We start from the raw sequence: 13275 nt of genomic DNA on the forward strand, positions 1-13275 counted from the left end.
CTCTGCACTACCACACACACACACACACACACACTCACACACACACACACACAGGAACATAGGGCAAAATATTCTGAATGGTCAGGGGCAGTCATTGCCTTCCCCAGCCTGTCCCAGCCACTGCCTGGAAATCTGCCTGCTGTCTAGAGCTCCATTCCCAGGGCCCATCCTACAGTCTCCAGGGCCCTGGGCCTGGTAGGAGCTACTGGGCTCTAATCTGGGGCAGAGGCCTCTAGCTGGAGCTCTGGGGTGACCACCCCTCTCCCAGGGCAAGCTACTCGCCTACATTTAATGCACGCAGGCACCACGTGGCCCGTGGCTCTCAGAGCTCCCCGCAGGACCCTGAGGCCATTTCTCACCCCCGCTCACACGGTCTCAGTCTCTGGAAAACCCTTCCCTTCCCTTGATCTCCTTTGGGAAATTCTTCCTGTTGAAGGAATAAAACCTCCTTGCTTTCAATATGACACCATCCCTAGACAAACAATCTTCTTTCAAAGTGCATTCCACTTGTCAAGATATTTTTCAACAGGGCCTTCAACTCATGGGGCTTCTCTTTCCACTTTGGTAAAAGAGGCCAAGCAACTCATGGGTCTCTCTCAGCATCCTTGCATCCTTCACATCCCCCACCTCTTGACCCCTAGGAAAGATCCAAGAGCATAAGAGAGAAATCGGGGACTGAGAAAAGCTGCACCTCTAGGTCTGTGCAAGCAGGATGCAGCCTGCTGTGAGTCCGACAAAGCTCCAGGCCCGGCTGCCCCAGGAGAGAGTCCTCAGACCAGCGGAGCTGACCTCCCAACTCCCAGGGGGCATCTGGCCGTTCTGTGCCGTCTCACACCACAGGGGCCCTCCAGATAGATACGGCAGCATCAGTGAGACAAGGTCTCTCGCTCCCTGCTTCACAGGTGACACGTTCTCAGTCCCCCGCTTCCTAGAGAAGCTTCAGTTTGGCAGAAACCCATGTGCCCCAGACAAGTTGCCCCCCACATACCTCCTCCGTTCTCGGCAGTTTCCTGGGACTCTTCATTTTCCAGATGTTTCCTCTTTTGTTGCCGTTCCATCGTACCAACTAGAAGTCTCCCTTAGAAGATGCCTCAAGAGATGTCCAACTCCTCCTCTTCCCTACAGGTTGGCCCTTCTTGGCTCTTGGGCAATCCGTTGAAATGATTCAATACAAACAAAAATAGTCAAGTCTCCTAAATGGCTGAAAAACTTGTACCACTTGGTGAACCAGCAGTAGTGCCTAGTGCTCACCAGGGCTGTTATGTTTGCAAGGTTGCCAGGCTCACAGTGGAATTCTGTGACCTCAGTGATGACATCAGAGCATTCGGTGGACCTAGGTTGAGCACAGTGTCTGCAATAGCACAGGCCCCATTTTCAAGAACAATTCCTTTTTCCCAGCCGAAGCTTTCCCGTGAAAGGGAAAGGTTCCTACCATATCTATTATAAATTGTATCATACCATGTCTATTATAAAATTCACATTTTGATTGGAGATCTTTTAATGTCTTTTCTAGAGAGATTTAATATGAATGTTTTAAATGGTCTCCAGTTTCCCTGTGGAGTATTGACATTTTAAACTCTGCACTTCAATTTTCCCTCAATACGTGTAATTTTGTCACGGCTATTTCTGTACTTAAAGATGAGGAACTATATAATTGATTTCTTCATTTTTTCCCCATCTCTTTCCAAGGTACTGCATTTGATTGTGTCTTGCGACTGAGTGAAAAATGCTAGTCCTTGAGTCAGGACATTGGGCCCTTTAGCAAGTAACTCAACCTATCTGGGCTTCAGCTTCTGTATGTGCGATCAAGAGGCTTGGACTAGCTGACTTTTCAAATGCTGTGTTTCTTTGATTCACTCTCACTTACTGATCTGCTCCTTAAGAAGAGGGTCTGTTCTCATAAAGTAACAACAGTCTTTTCCTAACCTTGGGTTGGGCGGAGTTTAACTGTTCGTACTCAGTTTGTTAGTTATATTGCCTTCTACGTATGCTTAGCTCTAAATAATTTATACGGCTCTTGTGACAATTTTTAGATCTTCTTTTTTTCTTATTTTCTTTTATAGTTTCTAATTTGTTATCGCCAGTGTAGAGGAGCCTGATTGACTTTTAAAATTTATTGATCTTGTATGTGTGTGCCTTGTTGAACCGTCTTATTAGTTCCTGCTAGTTTATCTGTGGGTTCTTTTGGGTCTCCTAGATAAATGAGCATATTAAATGTAAATAATGTGTTCTTTGGATAAAGTTTATTTTCTTGCATCTCTATATATAGAAGCAATATGTTGAATTGATTTAAATATTTAAATACTTACATACCTGTTATCACAATCTAACATTCTTTATCTTATTTTCTTTCAATCAATATTATGTTTTCAAGATTTATCCACGTGAATCCATATAGATCTAGGTCTTTGATTTTTGACTGTTTGATATTATGTGATCACATGCATATAGCATCATTTATTTTCCATTCAAGCATTATTGGACAATTGGATTGTTTCCCTCCCTTCTCTAGAACAAACAACATTTCCTAGAATATCCCTGAAGATGTCTGACACTCGAGAAGGGCCAGGCTGCCCGAAGGATTGCTACTTGCTTTTAGCCACCTTCCAACAGGCCGTCTCCAGCCAGCAATTTGAAGCACAGCTGAAATGAGAACTGCCCCAAATGTGAAGATCTTAGGAGCTTCCTAGAAGGTGGGAGGTTAATGATAGGCATCCTGCTGGGATCCCAGGGGAGTCTGAGCTGGCCTGAAGCTCATCTTCCTCCTCCACCTCTCAAGAGAAATGTGGAGGAAAGAAGACTTCAAAAACTGTGAGCAGGCAGAGGGAGAGATATTGGGGGCCGAAGCTGTAACTGAGGTCTTGGAGTGGGCTGTGAGCATGCAGAGCCTCTCGAGAGCCAGGCTCTGCCTTCTGAGCACTTCTCCCCTAAGGCTGCTCATAATTCACGTGATACCAGCCATATAGAGCCGACTTGGCCCACACTGTCACAGAAAGCCTTATCAGAATCTCTTCTTCTTCATACACTCTTGTGTCTGTTACTTGGTTATTGCCTTTGGTACTCCACTGATGTGAACCACAGTCGCCAGGGGATGGAGGACACTAGTGACCCATCTTGCTCTGTGGCCTCAGTCCACAGCTGGAGGGTAAGGGAAGAGGCCAAATGAAGGTCAAGAAGGAAAGATGGAGTTTGAAGGGAAGACCTGAGTTAAGGGTGTCTTCTCAAGTCTTGATGACTGAAATGTAGCTCCAGTACCTGAAGTCCTGCTTGTTCTCAAGGCTGACCGCGGGGCTGGGTGCACTCAGTGAAGGAACCGTATACACTTAGTATTTCCTTGCTTGCTCACACTTGCCCTCCTCTGATACACCCTCTGCAAGACTGATCTTCCCCTGAAACAACTTTCCACCTGCCACTGTCATCTCATGAACGTTTGCTTCCCCTTCCTAGTGTCCCCCTAGAATGCCATTGCAGCCAATTCATAATTTGATAATCATGCTGCTTACCATATTCTCAGCAACTTCTGAGAAATTTTATTCGCTTTATTCCATAGTCTTCACCCATCAATAATCTTCCTTAACTTCCTAGCTGCAGGTTAACCCATTCGGAATCATTTCTTTTGCTTTCTCTTCTTTGGCAAATCCTTTCTATCTTTCAAGGTCTTTTTCTTGTCTCTCTACCATCTTGCCTTCCTGAACTTCTTTTTTTTCCGTTTAAGTAACCTTTCAATCTCCTTCCCCAATTTCCTCATACACATTGAGAGTTTATTCCTCACACGTTAGACAGCGGTTTATGAATGGCCAGGCATAATGGACTCAGAATGAGTTGGCACCCCCGAGGTACCTGTCTTGCTGGGGAGCCACAGGTGAAGGGCTGGCTACTTGACACATGTTTGCATGGAGTCAGGCTGAGTGGCCTCAGGGTGTTTGCTCTGCACTTGTGTGTGTTTCTCCCTAGTTGGTTTCCTTGTCCAGCCACCTGTGACCTCCCTCCATCCAGCCCAGGGAATCCTTCTCATCACAGGGGTAGGATGTTTGTCTCATTTTCCATCACATCCTTTCCCCAAAGTTTGGTTGTGAGTTGTTCCCATTCCAAAGACCTTTCCTCTTTGAAGAGAAAAGAGAAAATCTTGTCTCTCCTTTTCTCTCACTTCACTTCTGCTCTATTATCTCCTCCGTCCAGAATGGCCCACTGACTCACATGGGTGTAGATCCAAAGATGGCAAGAAATGCCAGCAATTCTGAGATAATAATACGGATGGATCAGGAAAACTTGAAAACCTTTATCCCGCCACATTAAAAAAAATTGCACTTCCAGTGTATTCAGAGTCTCAGTGTAGAAACACAAATGATAGAGAAATTGAATTACACTCAAGTTTTTCTTTCCTCCTTTCCTGATTTATTCTAATCCTCCAAGTTAACATGATGAACTCTTTGTTGTGTAAAGTTTCAGACATTTTCTACCCATGCACACTTTTCTTCTTTTCACATTAGAGTGTGAACTAGGTCACTTTCAACATGCTGTGATTCTGTGATTCACTGTCTCCCACCGAGTCATCCACGGATAATGTCATCTGTTTCACGGAGAACTATTTCCAATAGCTAATAGCCAATGTCTGTGGAGTGCTTACTCTGTGTCGGTTTCTTGTAACTACTTTACAGATCATTTGTACAGCGTACCCATGGACCAGGTACAATTATGACCCCCAAGTGACAGATAAGTGCAGATAAGTACAAATAAATACAGAGGCCAAGTGACTTGCCCAAGACACTGGAGCAAATCAAAATCCATGCCTCTGTAATCATTTTGCTCTATTGCCTCTGTCTGGGAGGCTTGATGATTTGGCAACTAAAACCTTAAATATCATGTTCCATTTTTATATCTGTGACACAAGCGTGGGGCTGTGATACGGGGTAACTAACCTGACTACTTATGAAAACCCTTATGCACCTGGATGAAAGTAAGCCAGGGACTGCAAGCCATAGATTTAAGGTTTCCTACCAACTTTTAAAAATAGCTTATTGAATGCAATTTATGTAGTGTCAAGTCTAGGATGTAGTCCAAATAGTAACAGAAAAATGGAGATATGTAGAAAAATACTTAAAGTTGACAAGTATTGGGAGTGTAGTATTTTTGGGGCCAGCGTGTAGACCACAGGAAAACTTGCTGTTTCCATCCCAAAGGGAAGAGCCCTACGTTGCAACTGCCGAGGTCCCTGGGACAGCATGTGTGCTCACTGCTTAGTAAAGAAGCATCCTCAGTTTGATAGAATCATATGGGAGCCTTACATTTGGTTAGCAGTTCTACATTCTTGATGTAATAATATTTTCAGGGTGTGGGAGGGTATCAAGCTCTGAAAATACCCTTGGAGAGATCTGCTTATTAAGTTTGGCTTTTTCAGTCTCCCTACTACTTCTTTACTAAACACCAGGCGGTTTCCTTCACTTTTCAGAACCATATTGTTTTTCCCTTCTCTAATGAACTTTGAAATACTTTTGGATGAGCTATTAAGATTGGGAAAAAATAAACATCTCTTTAAAATAAGGAAGATAATAACAATGACAAGTAGAAAAAGCTCTAAAACAGAGAATATCCTCCATTCTAGCCACTGACTGGGAGTGGAAGGTTCGTGCTCGCTGTCCAGGACGTAGAAATAAAAGCTGAGGAGGCGCTGAGGCGTCTCCTGGATCTCTATGAGCCTCCATCATTTCTGCTGAGTAGGGTGGACAGATAAACTATAGACTGTTTAGTTAAATATGAATGTTTGAAAAACAACGAGTACATATTGAAGATAAGTATGCCCCAAATAGTTCATAGGATCTACTTATACTAAAAATAATGACTTATTATTCATGTGAAGTTCAAGTTTAACTGGGTATCCTGTATTTTTATGTCCTACATCTGACAGCCCTACTGATGATCCACAATGGAGGCAGTTGAGGAACGGTACATGCTGGCTCTCGGACAGTCAGAAATGGCTTCAGCAGATCCAGGTACAGTATGAAATTCTTTTTGGATGTAGCTCAGAAGCCATGGCCAGCCCTTGACTGCAAGTACTGCCTCGGGTTTCCCTGAGGTGGGGTAAACCTTCCTCTTAATGGCCTTTTGGTAAGTCTGGAAGACCATATCCAAGGGGAGCCCCAAAGTCAGTTTCATCCTCACAACCATGTTTCCAATTCCTGGAATTGGCTGCATGTGACTCACAAGAGCTGAGGAGGTTTGTGGAAGTTGGGAGTGTCATAGCTTGAACCCTTTGTAGGTAAAGTTTTGCTGTTGTGAGAGTTTTAACAGGAGCAATGTGAAAGACTCCAAGTCCCCAGGTAGATAGAAATAATCCTGTTCTACCTGTGTGTATGTGACAAGTCTCTAATAGTTCAGAGAGCAAGTATCTGGTCTTAGAAAGACTGATCCAAGCTTGGATGTTTCTGGTGACAAGGCAAGGTCCTGAGTTTCAAGTTCACCTTTTATGGTTGAGGAGACAATAAGGTGGTCAGAAGGGAAATCATGGAGGAGACCTTGGCTTCATCCATCGTGCAGGCTTGTATATGTGGTTCTATGTAGATTGTGTTTCAAAGGTGGAGCTTGTTTACAACTATGAACATTCTCCGATGTGCTTTTTGGACCTTCATTCCCAGAGCGAGAGCAGTGCCGAGGCTCTAGAAATGCCATGGATATTCTGAGCTGTCAGTGGCATTTCCCCGGTACTGTTCCCTTGGTGCCGCTCCTTGAAATGTCCAAAGGGATTATCATGTGTCTTGTGGCGGGTCCTAGCATTGTGAAAGGAAGCTGCTGCACCTGGCTCAGAGGATTTCGGATGTGGTGGGAGGAGGAGTAGTACTACGACTATAAATTGTATCACAGCATATCTATTCCATCTTGAGAGTGGGGTTGGAGGGTTTGAAGGGGGGCTTTTATTGTACTTTTATACATTGTACCCTTGAAACTAATTCAATTTTTTAAAATTAATTAATTTATTTGGGGCTGCATTGGGTCTTTGTTGCTGCTAGCGGGCGTTCTCTAGTTGCAGTGAGCGGGGGCTCCTCTTGGCTGTGGTGCACGGGCTTCTCATTGCAGTGGCTTCTCTTGTTGCGGAGCATGGTCTCTAGGCACGCAGGCTTCCGTAGTTGTGGCACGTGGGCTCGGTAGATGTGGCACGGGCTCTAGAGCGCAGGCTCAGTAGTTGTGGTGCGCGGGCTTAGTTATTCCGTGGCACGTGGGATCTTCCCAGAACAGGGCTCGAACCCATGTCCCCTGCATTCGCAGGCATATTCTTAACCACTGCTCCACCAGGGAAGCCCGATAATTCAGTTTTTTATAAAGAGAAGATTCCTAATATTATTCCAAAATTTTAAAAATATGTAGTTGGATAACACTATGAAAAATTAACTGATATATTCTTTTATTATTTCTCTTTGCTCCCTGGATCTTTTTCCCCATCCAGTCAGCTAGGCACTCTGAGTTCACTGCATTAGGAAGGTAAAGACTCAGCAGAAATGAGGGAGAAAAACAGAAAAGTCTCAGCTTTGGAATGTTCACAACGGAGGCCACAGTAGAACAGGTGAGAATTCTGTGAACCAAAAATAAATGTCGTCTCAAATGCAAAAAAGTATTCTCTGCACTGGGAGGCAGGAGAGGGAGGGAGGGAAGGACTGAAGGAGAGAGATCAGTGTGGCCAGGGACATGGAGACAGTGCTTGAGAACGATATGCCCAGGAAGAGAATCAGAATCTGGAGAAGATTCAGCCTGCACGTGATCATTGCCTCCAGCCAGCACCCTCATCTCAGATGTTGGGAAATTCAGAGAGAGAGTGGGAGTACGTCAGGAGGGCCACGCGCATAGTCTGTGTGGCAGGGGTTGTGGCCGTTCCCTATTTGTGAGGAGTCCCCAGCAATTTGCAGGCCTCTTCTGGAAAATGCTGGCGGACGTCTCTAGTGCTTATGTGAAAGCTTGTTCACAAACCTTGAAAGATACAGATGTAGATGACAGATAGATGCATAGATAGAAAAATGTCCTTAAATAAAAGCTCCAGGAAAGGTTTGGAAAATGCCCTTTATTGCATAGGACGCTTCTATTGTCATATGATGTTAGACTGAGTGCCGGTCCCTTCATCCTCCTTCAGACCACGGCATTCAGTCTGCTACTCTCCCGAGGGTCCTTTCTTCTCCCTGGAAGGGATAAAACAAATGAGGTAGAACAGGAAGAGACAAGAAGCACTCCAAGCTCTGCTGGTCAGGGTTACCCTCCAGCATTGCCTTAATGCTCAGAGCCACACACACCACAGTGAGCTTGGCTCCAGATCAACTACCACGCAACGAAGGTTCTGGAACATTTCCATACCTCGGGGGACCTCATTTCCACGTGACTCTCTTTCATATTCCCCTTTGTCACAGAAGGCTAGGTCCAGTGGTCCGGGTGAGATCTCAGCTCAGGCCCAAGGCTCTCAGACCTCAAAATTCTGGTCCTGCAAGGGCCACTGTCCTCTATTGAGACCACTCCTGGCTCTCTCTGCCGAGAAGGAGCTGCTGGCAGTACGTCCTCTAAGAGTTGAGGTCCATCGTGCAGACCCTGAGAAAACTCCTAGGAAAAGGCTCCACCTTCTTGTTTACGTCAACAGAGGTCAATGTCTTTGTTAGTGCTGGGTGTGTCCCATTTGATGCAACTGCAGAGCCATTAGGTAAACCAGCACATGTGTGCGGCCCCTTCCCTTAGACTCCTCTGGGCCCTCGTGACATAGGCTCAGAAGACTGCCAGCCTCAAGCCTTACCTCTTCCAAGGGACGGCCACACCGTCTTCCAGGATCTTCGGTCCCATGAATCTCAGTTGCTGTTTGGAACTCAAAGGAGTGAAAAGACCCTGCCTGCGGGGTCTCTTTGGGCTGGGGCCTTCCCCCGTGGGCTGCTCTCCCTCATTCTCCTTTTCTTCTTGCTTCTCTACCTCCTTCTCCTCCTCCTCCTCCTCCTCCTCCTCTTCGTTCTCCTCCTCCTCCTCCTCGTCCTCTTCCTCAGGGGTGCTCTCAGATTCCACATTGCCCATCCGCTGGGCCATGGTGAGATGAAAGGCACGGCAGCTGAAGCCCTGCAGGACGCCGCCCTTCACGTGCTGCTGGAGGATCCCCAAGGTGGGGAACACACGGCAGCAGGCCATGCACCTGAAGCCGGTCTCCATGGTCAGCATCCAGTCCGCTGTCTTGGCGCTGGGTCTCTCCTCGACAGCAGGTGGCCCTGATGGGCCGCCTGGCTCTGCCCTTTCCTCATACTCTTTCTCCTCCCCAGTGGGCTCACTGTCAGACAGGAGGCTTTCGGTGGACACATCAGAAGAGGGGTCAGTGGCTACTGCGCACACATCCTCAGGAAGGGTCACTTCTTCTATCCTCAGCTGCTTTTCAGGCAACTCCAAGGGTTTCTTTGTCTTCCAGGAGACAGCGACACCCTTGTTCACTTGTACCTGCATGTAGTATATTTTCATGCCCCTTTCCTCTTTGTCTGGGTGCAGATAGTTCTTACAGGGTGAAGAGGGTGAGGAGGAGACACAGTGTGATGGGGAAGCGGTCTCTCCTTCTTCCTGATCCTGGGCTAGGGGTGGTCTAGGCTGGGCAGTGTCTCGATGAAATCTCCGGATTCCTGAAAAAGGAAATTAAAATCATAATAACATGCATGGGCCATGCCGGAAGCTGAGGGAGCAGGTGTGGTAGACGAGAGAGGGACATTGGCACGACATAGCAATGTCGTGAGCTTGGTGTCCGTTGGCCGTAGGACGGAGTGGTGTATCTGGTGTCATCTGTGGGCTTTTCATGTGCGTGGGGGGTATACTGGAGCGGTGTCTGTATACAGGGGTGTGGAGTATGGTGGTGAGGGCTGTAGTATGTGAGGGATGCGGCTGGATGCGTGTACGATGAGGAGTGTGAGTTTGGGAATATCGGTGGTGCATTCCTTGTGGAATGGGGCTGTGGTGCAGGAGAGTACTGTGGAGCACGTGCTTGGGGTTGATGTGCACTGAGAAGGGCTGTGCCTGGAGGGCGCGTGTATGTGTGAGCTGTGTGCACCTGAGCTGGATGGTCCTGCTCTCAGGCTGGAGGTGTATGATGCAGAACTCTGTCCTTCTCTGGAAGCAAAGGCAAAGACAAAGCCTACATTTTCCTCTGAAGATGCTTAATCTGGTCCCTCTTCCCTCCACCTCAAGCCCAGACCTTTCCGGCCCCTGCTCCTTGACTTCCCCACCATGGTAGTAGCAGTATTCACACACACACCCCCAGACTCAGCTGGCATCCACGCCCTCGGAACAGCTCAGCCATCCTGCCCAGGCTCCTCCACAGAGCCCTCATCACCTCTGATGACCCTGGATTTCCTCTCAGCCTCCCTGGGATCTGTGTGCCTCCTGCTTCACAGCCAAGCACCCCGTCACCTGAGGAGCCCCACGCCCTTACCAGCGTAGCTGAGCTTGCGCAGAGTAGAAGTACAGAAGAAGTATTTAGAGGCAGAGGAGACCTCCCCTGCCCCTGGGCTGCAGCCTTGGGCCACCACAGTGGATCCAAGCCGAGGGGGATCCTCTTGTGACTTCGAGAGTCCTGAGGGAGGAATGAAAGGCTCAGGGTGGGTTCATCAGTCCTCTGTCCACAAATATTTACTGAGTGTGTGACACGTGTCAGGTGCAGTGAATACACACAGTTGAGAGTGTGGTTCCCAGTGGATCCTCCAGGATTTAATTCCAATCAATACTTATTCTCTCACTGTCTAGTTGGTAATGTAGGCCTCGGTGGTGACTGTGAGTGTGTGGGAAGAGTGAGTGATGTGTATCAGTTAAGTCTGTGGTAAGTGTGGGGTTGGCATGGGGAGCACAGTGCAGACGTGTCTATCTGTGTCTGTGGCCTTTGTGTGCATGGTTTCTGTTCACAAGTCAGGAATTCTGGGACATGTAACGTTTCCTCATTACATGGTGTGGCTTGTATTTATGGTGTGTGTTCATTCATTCATTCACCAAGATTCAGTAAGCAGCTACTCCTGTGTATCCGGCACTCTTCCATTGTTGTAGTCTTTGGTAACGCTGCACATTCTAGTAGGGGAAGACACACACTAAACAAAACTACAATAAATATATAATACATCAGCTGGTGGTAAGTATATAAGGGTTGCCAGACTTAGCGAACAAGAATACAAGGCACCCAGTTAAATTTCAGTTTCAGATAAACCCAGAATAATCTTTGAGTGTAAGTATTCCCATGCAGTATTTGGCCTGACTTAGTTTTAGTGTAAGTATAGCCCATACAATATGTGGGACATACGGATACTGAAAAATTACTTGTTCTTTATCTGGAATTCAAATTGAACTGGATAGCCCATATTTTCTCTGGCAATCCTGACATGGGTTACTGAGACTGTGGTTTACTGTGGTTTGTACAAAGCGGGTCTGGCATTACTCAAGAATGTGTTATAAGTGTGGTGTGTATGACACGTGACTGGATCTTATAGAGGTATTTAGAGATGGCTGAAGTTAGCTGTGTTTGTGCAAGAGTTGAGGAGATACATGTATATAGTGTGTGTGTCCTATATATATAGTGTGTGTGTCTATATACATATCTCATCTCCAGCGTTTGGTGTTGGAGGAGAGGATTGTGATACAGGTGGGTTGTATGAGAATGTAGTACAGGAGGGATCCGTGTATATACCTCCATGTGCTGTGTGTGGTTTACTAAGGAAGTTATATGTGGGGTGTGTGATATTTTTGCTGCATCAGAGTGTACATGGGTGTATGAGTTACTGTCTCATAAAACACCCCTAACAAGAATTCTGTATACACTCTTACGTACACCGAGTGTCAGCCAGGTCCAGGCAGGGTGACAAGAACATTACCATGCAGACTTTATATCTGGTAAGCACTCTACCCCCATTCATCTCGCTCTTCTCTGCACTACCACACACACACACACACACACACACACACTCACACACACACACACACAGGAACATAGGGCAAAATATTCTGAATGGTCAGGGGCAGTCATTGCCTTCCCCAGCCTGTCCCAGCCACTGCCTGGAAATCTGCCTGCTGTCTAGAGCTCCATTCCCAGGGCCCATCCTACAGTCTCCAGGGCCCTGGGCCTGGTAGGAGCTACTGGGCTCTAATCTGGGGCAGAGGCCTCTAGCTGGAGCTCTGGGGTGACCACCCCTCTCCCAGGGCAAGCTACTCGCCTACATTTAATGCACGCAGGCACCACGTGGCCCGTGGCTCTCAGAGCTCCCCGCAGGACCCTGAGGCCATTTCTCACCCCCGCTCACGTGGTCTCAGTCTCTGGAAAACCCTTCCCTTCCCTTGATCTCCTTTGGGAAATTCTTCCTGTTGAAGGAATAAAACCTCCTTGCTTTCAATATGACACCATCCCTAGACAAACAATCTTCTTTCAAAGTGCATTCCACTTGTCAAGATATTTTTCAACAGGGCCTTCAACTCATGGGGCTTCTCTTTCCACTTTGGTAAAAGAGGCCAAGCAACTCATGGGTCTCTCTCAGCATCCTTGCATCCTTCACATCCCCCACCTCATGACCCCTAGGAAAGATCCAAGAGCATAAGAGAGAAATCGGGGACTGAGAAAAGCTGCACCTCTAGGTCTGTGCAAGCAGGATGCAGCCTGCTGTGAGTCCGACAAAGCTCCAGGCCCGGCTGCCCCAGGAGAGAGTCCTCAGACCAGCGGAGCTGACCTCCCATCTCCCAGGGGGCATCTGGCCGTTCTGTGCCGTCTCACACCACAGGGACCCTCCGGATAGATACGGCAGCATCAGTGAGACAAGGTCTCTCGCTCCCTGCTTCACAGGTGACACGTTCTCAGTCCCCCGCTTCCTAGAGAAGCTTCAGTTTGGCAGAAACCCATGTGCCCCAGACAAGTTGCCCCCCACATACCTCCTCCGTTCTCGGCAGTTTCCTGGGACTCTTCATTTTCCAGATGTTTCCTCTTTTGTCGCCGTTCCATCGTACCAACTAGAAGTCTCCCTTAGAAGATGCCTCAAGAGATGTCCAACTCCTCCTCTTCCCTACAGGTTGGCCCTTCTTGGCTCTTGGGCAATCCGTTGAAATGATTCAATACAAACAAAAATAGTCAAGTCTCCTAAATGGCTGAAAAACTTGTACCACTTGGTGAACCAGCAGTAGTGCCTAGTGCTCACCAGGGCTGTTATGTTTGCAAGGTTGCCAGGCTCACAGTGGAATTCTGTGACCTCAGTGATGACATCAGAGCATTCGGTGGACCTAGGTTGAGCACAGTGTCTGCAATAGCACAGGCCCCATTTT

This window comes from Mesoplodon mirus, assembly GCF_964341445.2.
Source record: "Mesoplodon mirus genome assembly, contig: HAP1_SCAFFOLD_634, whole genome shotgun sequence".
Taxonomy (NCBI): domain Eukaryota; kingdom Metazoa; phylum Chordata; class Mammalia; order Artiodactyla; family Ziphiidae; genus Mesoplodon; species Mesoplodon mirus.